The sequence below is a fragment of the Ischnura elegans genome, chromosome 12 (assembly GCF_921293095.1).
Source record: "Ischnura elegans chromosome 12, ioIscEleg1.1, whole genome shotgun sequence".
Taxonomy (NCBI): Eukaryota; Metazoa; Arthropoda; class Insecta; order Odonata; family Coenagrionidae; genus Ischnura; species Ischnura elegans.
Window position 1 is genome coordinate 77,531,625 of NC_060257.1, and position 15,082 is coordinate 77,546,706.

Genomic DNA, 15,082 nt, shown 5'->3' on the forward strand with positions numbered 1-15,082 from the left:
AGATACTGGTGACTAATGTAATCGACTTAAGAATAAAGAGAACTCTGGATAGAGAGAACGAATTCTTACCAACTTAAGGGTAGATGGCGATATTCGGCGGAACTGTGTAATAGGAAATATAATCACAGATACACTAATATTTTATGTTCCAGAAATCCATTTATGATCTGACCCAGGTTCGACTCTTTATACTATGTCATTCTTAAAGGTGAAAATACACATTTTGCGAGCTTATTGATAGATTTTTGAAAGGGGGAAAGTGTCAAAGAAAGTTCGTTTGAATGACGGTTTTTTTGTCTACCCCATCCCACCTTCAATCTACCTATCTTTACCCCTCTCCACCATTCACAATGGAATAAATAAGCTCGAAAAATATGCATTTTCGTCTTTGAGAATGACTAAGTGTATATTGCCGAAATCTGGGTCAGACCATTAAAATATTTGTGGAAAATGCCACATTACTATCTGTGATTCTTGCTACAAAATCTTAGATTGCTTCAGAAATTTTGGTTTTGTGCCAACTTAAAAACGTCCGTGTCAGGTATGAAGTTCCTTCTGAGCGAAGCAGTGCAACATTCCTCTGAAAAAAGTCTTGCTATTTGGACGTGTTTCTCTCTGGCCTTAGCGTTCACGGAGACTTCAACGACCGATCCTTTGGGTCCCTAAAGCGTCAATCCACCAGGGGAAAAATCGAAACAAAATTGAGACCATAAAAATATCGCCGACAATGTCTCGAGCGAGCAGCGCAGAGCGTCTTTCTTCTGTTTCTCTCTCACGCCAGGAAATGAGCCCCGAGTTAACGAGCGTCGCCTTTCACAGAAGCATAACTCCATTTGCGAGAAAAAAATTGAAATATCTGCACAGTATTCTCCTTCCAGGAAATACTCGGCAGGTAGTTTTTTCTTCTTCTTTCTCCTGGCCGGGGAGGGAAACCATCCCGGATATTAAGTGGTGAGGGCAAAGATGAGAGATGGCTGGCTGTCCCGTGGAGGAGGGGGTAAGCCAGGTGAGGAAGAGGGGTGAGGGAAGGGGGCGGGCATCTCCAAAAGTCGTTCCGTGATAGGTGCTCGGCTCCACTTCGCCCGGCGGCCATCTTGAAACACGGCCCTCCAGATGGTCCGGCCTGCCGCTTTAACCTCCGAGTATAACCACCTTAATAAGCGATCCGGAAACGACGTCGAACGCACAAAAACCCTGAACAAACTCCAGGATAGACATTGGGCTGCAGTAATCATGTCCGCAACATGTAGATGGTTTAACTGATAGCTCTGCCACATTGGATGACGAACTAAGGTCTAAATTCATAATTGAGGCCTTAATAAGTGAGTATTTTTTTTTTACTGATATCGTGAGCTCGTTTAAGAGTTGCTCCGAGGAGTTTATCCAGAAATATTTCACACCGAAAGAGGGGTCAACAAGGAACTAGTAGCTCAATTTACTTTTCTGTGTCCCATATTACAAGAGAAACTTCATGAGTAGTAACATAGAAGCTTGGAAATGGTGTTTGCAGCTAGCCCTTTATAGGATGATACTAATTCAGCATTTTTATGACGTTATTTTATCAAACAGGAGCTAGCAATGCAAAACCAATATCAAATTTTAGCATCAAATGCCTTAATCTATCTGTAACTGATTAATTTCAAGCACCTACTGGTAATTTATAACTTTGACCGATCGCTTTTTACCTTCTACTGGAAATTTCTATCAGTTTCCCATCAATTTCTATCCACTAGAGGTGAAATACTATGGTAGCAAATCAATTTCTAGCATCGCTGACCAGAATTGAGTGGACATTGAAGTACATATCCAAAAAGGGACTTTTAATACATCTTATCAAGGGAAATCATATTTTTGAGACTTGGAAAATGTTTATTTTTGCTTACTCGTTGTAGGGGTCAAAAATAGCCAAATCTGTGCATTGGTAAAACTTGAATGCTTCCCAAACCAAATTTACTTAGACCCTTTTTGAAATTTTCTTAACAAATATAATATTTTTCGGTCATCGTTAATCACTAATTGGTAGAAATAAAAAAAAACTGATTTAGTTTTTACTAGTATTTTTTTGTTAATAATTTCTTTCGACGCATAAGAGTCACTAGTGAAATCTGACAAACAGGTGATAGATTTCACCAAAAACGCTGAAATGCTTACATTTTTTTGGTACGGAGGCTTCCGCGGTGATTAAATTGATATTTTTTTTCGGGTTAATGCCGCATTGACTCCTTTTGGTGGACGACAGTTTCGGGCGCATTTCAGGACCTGTCTTTGAACCATTCGATTTGGACGCTCTGCCACATTGGATGACGAACTAAGGCCTAAAGTCATAATTGAGGTCTCCTTAATAAGTGAGTATTTTTTTACTGATATCGTGAGCTCGAGTTGTTGCATATGCATATGCATTAAATGTGCATGAGTATATGAATTGTGCATGGCTTTGTCAATAATATTACATGTTTTACAATTCATATAAATAAAAAAACATTATGCACAATATCAAAGCAATATGAAAAATACAATTACATACAATTTGCAATTTTTTGGGATTAACACATTTCAATGATACATTTAAATCTTTTTGCATTAGAAAATCATCTACACTATAGAATAATTTGCATAAAAGTAGTTTTTTCACGGCACGCTTGAATTTTAAGGAACTTTTGACATTTTTTTAATATAAGTAGGCAATTTATTGTGCATAGTTATTCCCTGATGATCTATCACTTTAATCGTTTTATTTACTCTGTGCTGACTTACACGGAATTCATTTTGGCTCCTCGTATTATGACTATGAAGGTCACAATTTTTAATAAACATGTCTTGATTTTTGGTCTTAAGAGACACTTTTTCAAGAATGTATATACGAGGAAGAGGTATGATTTCTAGTTTTTCAGAAATAGGTTTGCTGGGAGGGCTCTACGCGGCATTAACTCGAAAAACAATGATAAACTTAGAATTTTTGTCATAAATCAGGGCTATGAAAGCAAGAAAGTACCCGAGTCATTTTTAGCGGACCTCGCATGGGCTGTGTTTCCGCGGAGCAAGTGCAGAGAGAGGTTGTCCATCGGCAATAAGAAGAAGAAGCCCTTGGGCATCATGAGTGTGCAATCCACTCCGCAGATCCGCTTATCGATCAAGTCATCATCTCCGACCGCCGCAGCCAAACCGCCCTTCCACTCCTATGGGCAATCTCTCCACCCCACCCCCGAGGCGAATTGACCACCATGCGTCAGGCGTGAAACAAATGCCGCTCTCTACCGCGTGGCTCAACACTCGAGCTGAGAGCGAGTTTACCATCCCTATGACAGAACTGCGGAGGTATCTGAACCCTCTAGTGGGCGCCCCCGCGGAAAATTGCCGTGTATTTTAGTTTCTGAGCTCTTCGTTTGGTGGCGTTTGTATTTAATGGCTCAGTGTCACCGAATTATAGTTTAAAAAACGCTTATTTCACGAGATATACAACAAAATAATAGAGTACTTAAATTTCATTACATATATTACATTACCGATATCCCGATGAGTCTGACGAATTCATTGGCTATCGTGTAATTGGGGATAAAAGTGCTTGAAGATTCGAGGATCATGATATTCAAAACTAAAGAAATACATCTCTTCAAAATCATTTTATCTATAAAAAAACATAACTTCATTTAATTTTAAAAATGTCAACTTTAAATCTTGCCGTATGTATTAAGTTTCTTACTATATTTCTCAATAGTTACATCAAATCGAAGAGAGTTGTCAGAGTAAGAGAGAAGAGGACGCATTTCACTTGTTATTTGCTGACGAAATGATAAATGAATTTTAAATGATACTAAAAGCCATATTAATAGCACAAACATTTTGGTTCAAAAATTCAAATAAGTATAGAGACGTCAGAGCAATGTAAATAAGAGACCATCTTCAAGAGATGTCTTAATTTAGGCGCGAAGATTAACATGACCTATAAATGAACAAATATGATAAGCAACTTGCCGAAAAATGGCAAGATGTGCGCAAGCGAACAACTATTTGTATGTTTTAGTGGTCGAAATTCATCGAATTTAGCTGGTGTTTTGTTTCTGACGTACTAGTTGAAGCGTCTTACTCCTTGTTCACAACTGTCTTTCAGGGAAATGGAGTCGGCTGTTCACCTAGTTCTTAATTAAGTATTACGGAAACTGCAGCAGTATTTGATATAATTATTGGGTATGCATAGCTAAAAAGGTGGGAGAGGATTTCTTTCTCTCACTCGAGAAATGGGATATTCCACATCAACCCTGGACCAGCTCATTTTCGGCCTGAATAAACAGAATTACAACAAACACCACAATCACCAATGAAGTTTTACGAGAAGAGCACCACCATACCTACTATCTCTCGTCAATGTCTGATAGCCGTTACGCTATCGCTACCAATGCCAGCGCCATTTGTTGGATAAAAAAACTGTATCTTCTCATCGATATTGTACCTCGACAAAATTAGAACAGGTTCTATTTCCCGTTCATCTGTTGAGATATTCCTAGAAGAGTTCAAACAACTTGCCGCTACTTACGATACAGTCTGCTTCCTGCAATATTCACAGAAAAGTTCACAGAGTTTTTACCTACAAATGTACAGTGAAAAACGGGCGTTAAGAGAAAATTACCTCCATCAAACCGACAGGAATGCTATTTACATTTGTGGTCACATTACAAATTTTTTTTTAATCCTGCACATCCATGTTATGGCCAACCTCGCCAAAAGTTGGTAATTCCCATATTGAATACATGCAAGTTTAGAACAATGGAAGCAAATAACCAGCAATGTATCGTCCTAGCGAGTGACGCAATACTGTGTTTACCCCACGAGAGATCCCGAGTAACGGCGACCCCTAAGTATTTTACGATCTCGGTGTTCGATATTTGGATCCCTTTAGCTGACTTTTCTATAACCGTAAATCGTTTTATACACCCATTGACTTGGTGTGCAGCCAAAAAACTTAATTAATACGATCCACCAAGAAATTATGAAATCGATTATACATTCGTTGTTTTAATTAAATGCAACTATTTACGAGATTTGAAAAAACACAGCATTAAAAATAGAATATATGATTTAAAAAATATACGTAATTTTACTGCACATCTTCAGGATTTTTTACCCAGCAGCATAAGCATGAGCATCGATGATTTCTCGCACTGACATATTAATACATTTCAAATGACAGGTATCTGCTCAGGGTGTTCTCATCCGAGCAGTTGGCAACAGCGCATTCTTACCCTCCCCCCACCTCCCTGCCCAAATCGTTTCCCATTCCACCATATATTTCTTTCCTTCTTCGCCCACTCCTTCCAAACCACAGAAAATAACTCCAACCCCCCGCGGCTTGTACCGATCGAGGAGCAAAAAATAAAAATCATAATAAAACATCCCCACGAATATCTCTTTCCCAAACGGAGACTTATTAATATTCAAAACATCGAGAAGGTCTCCTCCCAATGGAATAACTCTGATCAGGCCTGCCACCCCCTCCAATTTCCAATTCGCCCCACCTCAACTCCCCTGCCCGAGGCAGAGGGCCTGTCTCTCGCTTCACGATAACATACCTCTCTATCAAATCCAGCCAACCCTCGGTCTCCGCCCAATCTCCATCTGCATGGGGCCCAGTGATTAATTATATTTTATTATTATTATAATAGAGAGACATTATATTTCCATTCCAGCCAATGTCCGCCCGAATGTGTGCACAACTAATAATGGTGCCTGCATCTGTGGCGAACACCTGCCTCAATCGGATAGTCCAGCGCAGAGTTCTCTTAGATCATGCACTACGAAACATATAAGTTTTCCAGCAACTGGAGTGGCGCCAAAAATGTCCCTGGACGATCTTTTACCTCCTCTGTGTGTGGTGTATAAAGTCTGCTATCATGCACGCAAACAGATACGCCCCTTTCTACACTTCGCTTTTCATTCAGAGCATATTTAGAAAACTAAAAGTTGCCAATATTTGTATTTAATCGATGGAATATAATAAAAGCTCACGGGATAAACTTACCAAAAAATGTACTCGTAAAAATGATCTGCACTGCACATGAGATACCTCAGGTAATAACTTTTCTCAAACGTCTCCCGAGATCCATCGTGGATAATGACCTAGAAACTTGTGAGGCATGTTTGAAGTTAGTCTCTTTTAGGGTGCTACTAAATTACACCCATGCATCTCCTTGTATTATTGTTGCTTATGCCCTTCGCTATCGAATGAACTAGTACTCTATCTAATTTTATTATTGGTGCGTTCTTAAATCGAATGCCTTATACTGTCAGGTGAGATCCTTAACGTCCACCGCGTACGGCAGAGAAATTAAAATGATTTCATTTCCTTATTATATCTTATCAATGGTGTATTTAAGCCTAGCTTTACGTAGCTTTATTAAACACTTTTATTTTCAGCGAAACGTAAATAAATATCCTTGTAACTATTTCACCATGATTTTTATACACGTTTAGCAACAGGCCAAGGTTGAGGGGTAGTTGTGAAGAGAAGTTGTGATAATTTCGCCATGAAAGAAGCGATGCAAAACCTAAAAAAAAAAAACATTTCAGTTGCAAAAAAATTGTACCACCTTATGCGAAATAAAGTGGACGAATAAAATAATTGGAGCCTGCCGTTTAACACTCAGTTTGTTGTATTTCCGTGATCTCAATATTACCTTAAAATGATATGAAATGTCACCTCAGAATACGCTATGATAGAGGTAACTAAATTTTTATCCAAAGCCTTAGAGTAAGTATATCTTGACCAGTAAAATGTTCGCTGAGGGTTAATCGAAGTTAGGTAGGTTGAGTTTGCTTGGAGGGTTCCATTCATTTTACAAATTACATTCTATATTCTTCACGTAAAAAATCCAATTTTCGTGCAAAGTGCATTAAATTTCCAATGGATGGGCAATGATATTTTCCTCAAATTAGAACCTTAATCATCATGAACTTTTGCAGAAGGACGTGGCATCAAAACTGCATGCATACGACCCTTATTAATTTTTAAAAAGGCTTAAAAAATAAAAGGATGACACTCGTTTAAAAAACACTTCAGCTAACGATTTAAATATTTTTTTATAGAGGAACCAACATTCAAATCAGCTTTAAAGTAGTCAGGGAATTTTATTGGTTGGAACGAAAATTTTTGTGCGATTATGAGCCATTTGTATTCTTTGGTCGTATCTAGACAGGCTAAAATGCTTGTAATAAGTTTTATCATTAATTGGGCCCTTCCAAACTGCCATCCAACATAAACCTGTTCTACCCCGAAAAAGATTGCAGCAATTTTGATATGAAAGCGGGCGATTTAAGACAAGACGATAAAAGGTTTAATGATGAGCATTAGCATTTTTCTGGAGAGCATTAATTCAGACATTTTCGGCGCTGACTTCTTGGCAATGCACCAAGTCCTAATTTCGTCCTCGGGGTGAAAATACATGAAAGCAACTCCAGGCTCAACTTCTGGTCTTGTTTGCGATAATCTTTTTTGGCATGATTGGAATCGAAAACAAGCTTCGTCGGCTCAAACAAAGGGCGGACGAACACAACAAGGAATTAAAATAAAAAGAGCATTATGAAATTCTCGTTTACCTCCTTTCTATCCGCTGTGAATCCATCTTGCAATGAAAATAAACTCCCGTACAGAAAAGCATTTGCCATGAATATAAGCTTCGCAGCAGGAATATGGATTATCCTTTATCCTCCTCTGTCCTGGCGAATGGTATACAATACATCGCCGTTTAAATTTTCCCGCTTATCCAAGGGAAATGACGTTGCTACAACTATTTCAGTGCTTCCAGACCTATGATAGCATCATATAGCATGATTCATAAAAATCGCTAATGTTTTTTTATAGCATCTAATTAACCAGAAAACATTAAATTCAGGCCAAACATAATGGTAAATACGTACCGGAACTGAGGAAGTTAATTCAGGAGTCCATTAAAACCCCTTAAAAGAAAAAAAAACGACATTTTATAATGATTGGCCCCCCCAATGTAGAATTAGTAATCCTCTAAAAGTGCCTTAGCTCAGTGATGCGGTGATTTCAACGGGAGAAGAAAAAACAATTTTTGCCAGAAAAGCTTTGAATCTACCAGAGTTGACCCATGAATGAAATTAGCCATTGATTACTAACTCAATACATCTACGGACGAGATAATGTGGATTATCTCATCCGTAGAGGGAATTAAAGGGACGAAAGGCTAGGTGGATAATAGGACGGTACTCACCTATTGATAAAAGCGTTCATCGGCACACCGCACATGACTAACAACGTGGGTAGGACTTCCTGTCGAGACTAACAAAATCACCTTAGTCCATTTCTCAACAATTCATAAACTTCAGAACTCAACATATAATTAGGCATAATTCACATTGCAAAAAAATGTCTTGGCTTTGGTCGAAAAACTCGCAAATTGTTATAGAGTCTGTTTCACGTTGCCTGGTTAGCGCTAATCATAAGATGATACAGTCTTACACTTAACGTAGCTGTATGTTCTTGTTGGTTTGAAGTCTTATGTTATACATATACCTAAATTGGAGGGCTGTATCTTCTTATAACTAGCGTTAAAATGACATAATAAAACTGGCACTTACTTTATCAAGTACAATGGTTAGTGCACAAATAGTCAGAGCTATGCCCTCCACGTTTAACACAAAATAATGAACTAGTCATCATCATTTACACCTTGTACACGAGCATATGAATCACATGAATTACCTGTCATTAAGCTTTATTTTCCACCCACGAACTCGCTTAAAGCCAATTTCAAACATGAACCATAATTTAGTTGCTGTAAAAAAGTACTAATAAAAATCAGCAAATATTACTGTACCCTTAAAAAACAAAACCCTAAACAAGTAGGAAGTAACTAGTGCATCCGTAGCAATATAAAAAGGTTTAAGAACGTAATTTTGGAAAATAAACACTTGTGACACACGATCAAGGCTCAGAAATGGAGAACAGAATTCAGCTTTGGTTGCTATATGCATATTCAGATACTGACTCGCGCGTTTTACCATAACCAAGTTGTTTCATTTTGGCATTCAACACATGACACACCTGAAATAATTCATTTGCCGGAGCCCACCTCCTTTTCCTCATTGAGCATGCATAAACTAATAGTTAGCAATAGAAAAACAAAGAATTCTCGTAGTAAATGATTCATGTATGACCCACAACAGGCCAAAAATCCATGTAGAAATTAGTATTTGCAAATACACTAAGTTATTAACTAAACATGTAGAACTTATTTTACCTAGTTGGAGTTAAGCTACCCCAGAGATAAACTATCGCATTTTTACTGAGTTTTGGGCCTGTCTCCAACGAACGAGCGCGTTTCTCATCAAGGCAGGAATGAGTGTTGCATTGCTGGTGTGGAATCATCACTAGCTACACTGCCTGGAGGTGACTTGCACGATACTTGGTAGAGATAGATGTAAGATGACCGAAGGGTTGAACGCTGATCCCCGATAACACATATTTATAAAATTTACAATAAAAGCGATCAATTACTACGTTTGGTTTATGTAAAGGAGCATATTATTACAAGTTGGAGCAAACAATGGAATCAACTAGAGGAATATATTTCATACAACCTTCATCATGTAAATTTCCTCTAGTATGTATCACTAGTTAATGGCGTCAGGAAAATTATATTCGAAATAGATTTTCTGAAACTTGCTATCAACAAAATTTCTTCAATTATTCTGTATGAAATCCATAATAAAATTATGCGTAGAAGTAATATTTTACATAGAAGATGCATGATCTTAGGTTTTCCGTCGAGACATGGACGACATCAACCGGTGGAAAACCCGAGAAACTTTTTTACATAGCAGATGTTTTACGTTCACAACCTAATATTGCAGTGCTTCATACAAATCCAAATAAGACTTCATGTTAATATGTTCATTTAAACAATTTCGCTGATTTTTAAAGAAAATAATCATTTGCCAAAATTTAAGAACTTTTAATACTTTCCTTCTGGAATCTACTGTGCTACAGTCACTATCAAGATAGTAAATCGAGGCATGGGTCAGAATCATTGAAATATATTGACCAGATTCTTTTTCACGCCCATGAAACTTCAAAGCATAAAAGTTGTATAAAATTACATCAAATCCTGCTTAAAGTAACCTCTCTTGACTCATTTTCACCCACCGTAGCCATAACTTGCTCTCCTTTTTGCCATGGAATTGTCATGCATATTTTGTTGAGGTTTGAAATAACTTCTAAGTGTGTTGTTGAAGCTGGTCGAAATTAGCTCATTGACGGGTGAGAAACAGAAACTCAGTATGGACGTCTACTATCAGCAAACTACATGCAAGTATCATAAAAGTAAACATAAAATAGAATTTAATATATTATTTCGATTTTTCTTCATCGAAACAAGTGCTTTCCCAGGATATTCATCCTTTGTATCGAAGTCCATCGTAGAAATTGAGAAATATTAGGTTCTGGCCTCGTTACCACCCAGTATATAGAATTATTTCCACGGCATAACCGCGCCGAATGCGTAAATACAAGCTGTGCCGGTAAGCCTTAGCTCACCCCAATCAGCCAGTTTACAATAATATTTACAATGACGCACGTGTTCTGTTGTTGGTGTATAATATTGTTTGTGAGAAAGAGGAACTTAAAACTAGAATTTGATAGTGTTTTATACAATTAAAATTCAAAATAGCATATGATATGTATATATTTTTTCCAATTTTTTAAAATAATTTTTATCATTTTTTATTATTTAGTCATTTTTTGCTTTTTTTAATATTTACATACGAGAATTAGCAACATTTATCTTATTTTCTCCTTTTTACAAATCTATTTCCTTTTTTTATTACTTTGTTGATCCCGTACCCGTAGCCAACAGGTCATTCTGAAGAAACAAGTTGATGTCTGTTAGAACGCCCAAAAAATGACAAAATAATAAAAAAATGATAGATTTCCACGGCGATGGTTTTATCTCTGCATTTTTTCAGGTTTTTTTTTGGTAAACTGTTGTATACAAACAAGCTGACGCGGAAGAAAACCCTGAAGAAATGCAGAGATCAAGTTGATGTCTCACCACCTGTGTTTCTCTGGATTGCTGAATATGACCCTAAGAGCCAACTTAAAGGTCTTCACAATCGCAAGCAGAGAGGTTTCTGGACGGAAAAGGTTAGCCTTTCTACCTAAACCACTCTACTTCGCCAACGCGTCTACCTCACATCATGATGACGAAGAAATCCCGAGGCAAGCCTCCTCCGTCTCCCGACAGAGACCGCCACCGGCCGGGGTCCCTCCGAACGGAAACCAGTTCATCAACAATGGCGATTATGATATTACGACCAGAAAGCTCTCTCTCTTTCTCTCCCCTCCATCCAACGAGTTGTCAGTGGGCGGAGAGGGAAGAGTAGGATGAAAGAGATCTTCACCCCTTTCGGTGATGTCCTCATAGTGATCACTGTAACAGTCGCGATTTCCTGGCCATCATGATAAGCACAGTGTTTACCGCTATCGAATGGGGTGGTTTCCTATTATTTTTTTATTGCCTAAATCGAAAGATTGCCTCCTGGAGTTGTTATTTCACACTTTTACATTTTTAAATGACGATATCTATTTTTCGCGATTAAATGAAAAGTGAAAAATTTCAAGCGCGCGAATAAACGCGACGGCTAATTGTAAGTATGAATGCTGGGAAAACTCCGTGTGACGTCGTTCTAGTTCCCGCTGCCGCAAGTGAGGTGACCTCGGGGCGAAGATATGAGCGCTGATACGACGCAGGATGCTAGCAGGTAGCAGAGTACCCCGCTAGCTGGTAGCGCTTGGCTTAAATAAGGATTATTAATACCTTATCAAACGAAGAAAACTTTCCGACCTTAGCCAGTTTTAATAGGTGATTATTAAGACATGTTTCCCTGAGCTCTGTGCCTCATGCACGCATTGGTAACCTCAGACGATGTAAAACTCCTATCTTCTCCTATAGAAACTAGGTCCCTGTGACGTCACGCGGAGTGGCATCGCATGGGCGCCAATCTGGCCTTTTTCAAATGAGGATAAAATTTACCCTTGCCATTCGTCTAAGCCGGTATTTCTAAAACCAAATAATTTGTACATTATGAATACACTAATGGTGGGTAACGAATCGCAATCAATGCCTTTCGTTTTCTTTGATGAAGGAAACTACCCTATAGATATCCGCAGATAAGACCAAATAGGTAGACATCAGGGATATCATAATTTAGATAAAACAGTTGTTTTTATTTCCATGGATTTTATTTTTTAATCGATCTAGGTATCGAAGATATACACTGTCATTATCCTAAAATTATCCTATTGTCGAAACCTTGGTCGGTCAAAAATAAAATCTATGGGAATAAAACAATTATTTTATGTTTACAATGCTAACGATTCTCGATTTCCACAAGGTATCGCCAAAGGGGTCAAACTCAAGACATCTGGGAGGTCTCCGGGACATCAAACTGAAATTCCCTGACCTTCACATACTGTTTTCGTGATTAAAAACTGTATCCAAACTGTTTGATGGGTTCTTTGTTTAAAATATTCGGGAACAAATTACGATATTTTGCGGGAATAATTTGATGAAGGTACAGTTTCAATTAAGATAGGTATACACGGATATTTGGTAGCCAACTACGACGTGCGATCGTATTTCGTAACACATGGTGAATAATTACCCCCTGCCAAACACCCTGGTTGTATCTGGCAGAATATTATGTAGGCGTAGATGTAGATAGGAAAAACACTTTCCGACTCTTGAATTTGAATTACACAGGCCAACAAAAAAATTTCTTTGAAAACTTTTTTATTTTAATAGCCGATCTTTATAGATTTTTGTGTGCCAAATCCAAACCTGGCCTTATTTTTTTGGTATCACCCATAGTTTCCAAACAATATGTATTTTATTATAAAGTCTAATACCCCCATACAGTATATTGGAAAACAATGAAGCACTGTAATACATCATAAAATCGTTTGTATTTACGAGTAAATTACTTATCATATTATTACATCATCTTCGTTCATTAGACCTGCTTTTTCAATTTTATTTTAACTATAAAACTGTTAAATCCTAAATATATAGCTTGATTTCATAAATTGAACTATAAAATATGAAAAAATGGCGGGTGATAAAACTTATTAAGATCATAATCGGATTCAGCAACCTAAATAACATAGGATTATGATATTTTCAGTAGGAAAAAGTTATTTCATCGTTGGCCTGTGCTATTGATGGCATAGCCTCTGCCATGGTCTTACACCGCGTCAGCACCTGGAGGCTGGCATATCCTCTCACGAGGTGGCAGCACCGATCACCTCATCTCCTTTTACACCCCCTCCCCTTCTGCATCCCCCTCCCAAAAGCCCCGCCCACTCGGATGCCATGACAACCATTTTTCTGCCGCCTACAGGCTCTCCTCACTTAAAAACCTCATCCCGTTCTCACAGGATGCCGGAGGAGAGAAACAGGAAAAATCCTAATGCGTGAAGCGCTTGAACCACGGATCGTGTTTCCCTTTATGTCTACATACTATCCCGCAAACCGCATCAATAGACGTGTAGCCGGAGGCGTTGGGATACCAGCTGTAACGTGCACCTACGAAGATATTTTTTTATAAAACTAGTTGCACGTTGTGAGAAATTTGTCTGCCCAAGTTCGACCCAGATTGATGTCTCCTATTGTTCCAGGAAAAACAAATTACAAATCCGTTTCATTTGGAAAAATATCTCTATACTGTTATCTCTTCTGTATTATCAGGGAATACAGTGAGTATCTCATTTAATGTTATCAGAGTCGCTCAAAAAAAACATAATTTTCTCGCTAAATTGCTTGATGTCATCGAAGCACACATAATTTATCGAGGAAAACAAAGTGAAAAGTAAATTGGAAAACTACCACAAAGGAAAACTAAATTGATATATTTATTTTAGTGGTTAAAAATAGCTTTCTTTAAACTTGTCGAGGAAAATACCGAGGAAACTAAAGTGGAAAACTTGACTACACCTTACTTAGTAGTACAAGGGAAAACTAAAGTTTTCAATACGTTTTCCTTACCAGTTACCAAAAATTGCTATTTCTGACCCAAAAATAAAGATATCACGCAATTGTCATAGCCGACATTAGCAAAACACAACCTCCCATGATTTTTTGTTAGACGGTGTGCACTTTATTCCACTGCCTGCGAGGTCAGAAAAAAATTCGCCCGAACAGGGACTTGAACCCTGGACCCTCAGATTAAAAGTCTGATGCTCTACCGACTGAGCTACCCGGGCTCACCCGGGCTCACCCGGGCTCTCCCGGGCCCTAACTGTGAGACATTAAGTTGAAAATCAAATGCACAGCCAAATATCTTATTGATCTGAAGATGGGTATGAGGTTTTCCCGGCGTATGATGATGTTGAAGTTATTTCGGGTTTCCCACCGTGTGAGGTTCTCCATCCATGCCAACGTTTCGATATCCATGTCGTAATTCGTCATCAGGGCTTGTGACGATGGACGACACAGCCATCCAAACGTCGGCGGAGATGGAGAACCTCACACGGTGGGAAACCCGAAATAACTTCAACATCATCTAGTTCATCTCTTTCATAAGAAAAACAAAGTTTAATTTTTCATTCAAAATGAGTAAATTCCATAAGTATCGCCTGAAACCATCAACTTCAAGTTTATCTCGTTTATTTTCTTTACCTAATTTCTGTACCTAACTCCGTTTACATTAAACATTGCTTTTACCCCTCGGCTTCTAATTAAGAAAAAGTGGCACCTAGCAACGGTCAACAAGGATTAGATGTATAAAGTTGAGAAACATATATTTGCTTTATATTTAGAACTCTTACGCTTTCCAACTAGATCCCGCTTATGCGCCACCATCTTCCAAAGGATGAATCTCACCTCACGATATCCCGACTACCCTCCTCTATTTCTTTTGAAGTTCTCCCTACACTCCTCCCCTATATTTCCATCCCTCTCCTCTTCTACCTTCATGGCCCAACCCGGGACGCCCGCCAGAGGGCGGATGGGCAATAATTTCTCTCCGGACTCACTCCATAATGGCCCAACCTCATCCCTCCCATCCCTTC

The 15,082-nt window shown here is 38.4% G+C and overlaps 1 non-coding gene across 1 annotated transcript; it reads right to left on the minus strand.

Moving 5' to 3' along the window:
* Window positions 1–14,202: 14,202 nt before the first annotated feature.
* Window positions 14,203–14,275, minus strand: Trnak-uuu. The gene has a single exon. It is a non-coding gene; the product is annotated as a tRNA-Lys (tRNA).
* Window positions 14,276–15,082: the final 807 nt, after the last annotated feature.